This window comes from Brachyhypopomus gauderio, chromosome 1, assembly GCF_052324685.1.
Source record: "Brachyhypopomus gauderio isolate BG-103 chromosome 1, BGAUD_0.2, whole genome shotgun sequence".
Taxonomy (NCBI): domain Eukaryota; kingdom Metazoa; phylum Chordata; class Actinopteri; order Gymnotiformes; family Hypopomidae; genus Brachyhypopomus; species Brachyhypopomus gauderio.
The window spans coordinates 48,022,781-48,026,024 of record NC_135211.1 but is presented as its reverse complement, the minus strand read 5'-3'; the positions used below and the strand labels follow the sequence as shown (position 1 = coordinate 48,026,024).

Sequence of the window (3,244 nt, the reverse complement as noted above, 5' to 3'; positions counted from 1 at the left end):
CACACACACACACACACACACACACACACACACACACACACACACACACAGGTCTGAGACCTGTTTGTAGTACTACCAGGCATGTCCATCCACACCCTTCTTAGACTGTTCCTGTGAATCCATGTGTGTGTGTGTGTGTGTGTGTGTGCGTGTGTGTGTGTGTGTGTGTGTGTAAGGCAAGAGTCAATATGTAAAGAATGGAAATATATGTAGAGTCAAATAAGTAGCCAACCAGTGCTTCAAGTCTGAGAAATGACGCATCTTTACGTGTTCAAATGTGTGTCCTTGTGACGGTGTGTATGTACATGGGCGCGTCTATATGTGTGTGTGTCTGTACATGTCGCGTACACGCGCGCACTCACCACTCGCAAACATGGTTATGAATGCCAGTGTGATCCCCAAAGCTTGGCGCGGTTCCTTCTAGCTAAATACATCCAGGTTGGGTTTCTGGCCACTTGCGTCATCAGGTGGCGTTTTTGTTGAAGATGACACGGCATAATTCTGTCAGACAAAAAAAACACCTCCAAACACAAAATGAGGCGTTAAAACGGCGCCATGTTGACAATGTGTAAGGCTGAACCCCGAGTACAGACCTCGCCTTAGCCACCTAAAGGCGTGCGGTTATTCTAATAATTTTATGTAAATAAACCCATTTTGATTAAAGCCATTTTATACTGTAAAGTGGCGTTATAGTACGACCTAGCTTGTAGTGGGAACAACTTTGCGTACTGTGTGAAATTCGCGTTATGAACGTATTATTTGGTTTTTATTATTTTATTTGGACGTGTTAATGAGTTCATAAATGACAGATGAGACACGTGAAGGTCGCAGGGTAATGAGGACCTAACTGTGTTATCTGTGAATATTTCAATATTTCAGGTGACCTTTATCCTCACGCAAATCGTGGCTAGATCTGCATGAGACGCGCACATAAGTTATAGGGAGGAGTGTGTGTGTGTGTGTGTGTGTGTGTGTAGGGTGGAGGGTGGGTGGAGAATACACACCCTGTCTTTCCTTTTCATTGTTCCCCTCCCTTCCCGGGGCGGGTACGGTACCGGGGCCGGTACCCCCGCCCCACCCTCGCCGCCCCTCCGCCCGGTCACGTGACCTCCTCCGAGCGCACTCGGGACACTTGAAGCACTTCGAGAAGAAGTTTGGTAGCTCCTACAAGGTTTTGACCCGTCGCCAGCAGCAGCTCCGAGAGCTTCACTCTTGTCATTTGGACTGATTTGGCGCGCCACGTTTCCGTCTGCTCGGTCGTGTTCGCTTCTGTCTCGTTTCGGCCCGGTTCTTCATTATAAAAGAGTCAAGGAGAAGACAGCGACGGCACTTTTTAGCAAGAAGTGAGTAAATTCATGAAATCACACACGGACACATCAGAACTGGAGATGGTCTCTAATACTGCATGTGCGTTTGCAGTAATGCATCTCGCTGACTAGAAGGTTTTCTCATGTCATCCACCGTTTTGCGCAAGAGTTGTAGGGGGACATTATTGAGGTTTTCTCCGTGTTTTGCTTTTGAGTATGAAAGTCGGTAAAGGCATGAAGATGTATGAAATATATTCTATGTGCTTAAGTGCTGTTTTGTAGACAAGCGAAATTTAATTAATTAAAAGCCGTTTTACTCCGAACTCCATTCTAGGTAAATAAACAGTCGATTTAGAGTCTATAGATTTATACATTACTAAATTCAACCTCTTTGTCTACGAACCAATATTTGGATCGGTGTTGTGAATTTAATTGATTAATCTAACTAATGGAATTTGCAAATATGTGTTTGTGTGTGTAATTTTTCACCTGTACTGCAGTGAAATTGAGTTTAAACTGAGTTGGGCCGAATCCATGGATATCCGGCCCGTATATAATTTATCCGTCTGGTTCGTCGGTTCCGTTATATTTGTGACATTAGCTGTTTTCTTGTGAGACTCTTCTGTACGTCACATAATCCGTTTTTTCTGTGTTACATTAAAACGTCAAGTTAAAACGACGCTGTCGTGAAGCCTGTTGCGCAAAGTGAAAAGTAATAGGTCAAAGTTTAATGTGCCTTCAGAGTGTTGTTGATTTAGGCGTGCGGCACGAGCTGTGATTAAGCTTTGCGTGTGTCTTTGGTGTTAGTTATTATTTGTCCTTTGGATTGTCCTGTCTGTGTGTGTGTGTGTGTGTGTGTGTGTGTGTGTGGTGGAGTCCTGCGCGCGCGAGCGACTTAAATCAAAAGTCTTCTGCCACTGGTCTATTCAGTCTCTACATTTATGCCTGCAGACCCTGTGTCTGTGAGCACGTGATTGTTGCAATTGAATCACTATATTATGTGTATAATACATAGTGCAACACATGTTGGGTGTTTTTCAGTAAAATAGTTATTCAGTTTTTCTCTCCCCATCTCTCTCTTCCGTCTCTCTCTCTCTCTCTCTCTCTCTCTCTCTCTCTCTCTCTCTCCCTCTCTCTCCCCCCTCTCTCTCTTAACCCCCCTCTCTCTCTTTCTCTGGGTCAGTGAGGTTGCAGTATCCCGGGTCTTTGTTTCAAGGCTCAAGCTTGCGTCACACATTCCATCTGGCACATGGAGCCTCTTTTCCTGTTTTCAGCCTTCGAGGGGAGGCTGCCTTCACACACACACACACACACACACACACACACACACACACACACACACACACACACACACACACACACGCCCAGACACTCCACCCATACACACCTCTTGCACTGAATCAACAGTTCAATGTTATCTGCTTGTCACACACACCTCCACAGACTTGGCAATTGTGGCCCACAAAATAGAAAAATCAATTCAATATCTGTTATGTAGCGTGTTCCTCTCCATCTCTCTCTCCATCTCTCTCTCTCTTTCTCTCTCTCTCTCTCTCTCTCTCTCTCTCCCTCCATCTCTCTCTCTCTTTCTCTCACTTCTCATACGTGGCTCTTTTTGGCAAGTCTATCTTAAGTTTTCTCTTTCTCAACCACATCTATTCTACATCCATCTATGATGTATGTTTTACTGTACGACGCATAAAACCGAGACTGACACTTCTGTCACGTGCCTTCGGGGCCTTCATCCGTTCAGTACCGTGGGACTCACCCCCCCCCCCCCTCCTCCCATTCACCCCCCCCCCCCTTCCATGCTGCCCGAGATACCCCCCCCCCCCCCCCGATATCGCTCGCGATGATTCAACGCGCGTGTATTCGCTGCTCCATTTTCTCTATAATTATCAAACTTTTGGTCCTGTTCGTTTAATTAGGAAAATATG

The 3,244-nt window shown here is 45.6% G+C and overlaps 1 protein-coding gene across 1 annotated transcript in view; it reads left to right on the top strand.

Annotated features, from left to right (window-relative positions):
• The first annotated feature begins 1,103 nt into the window (after window positions 1-1,103).
• klf3 (Kruppel like factor 3 (basic)) overlaps window positions 1,104-3,244 on the top strand; it is an 11,210-nt gene continuing 9,069 nt past the window's right edge. Inside the window, exon 1 of the mRNA XM_077017197.1 lies at window positions 1,104-1,343. The gene's annotated coding sequence lies outside the window, so the exon portion shown is untranslated. The remainder of the gene's footprint in view (window positions 1,344-3,244) is intronic.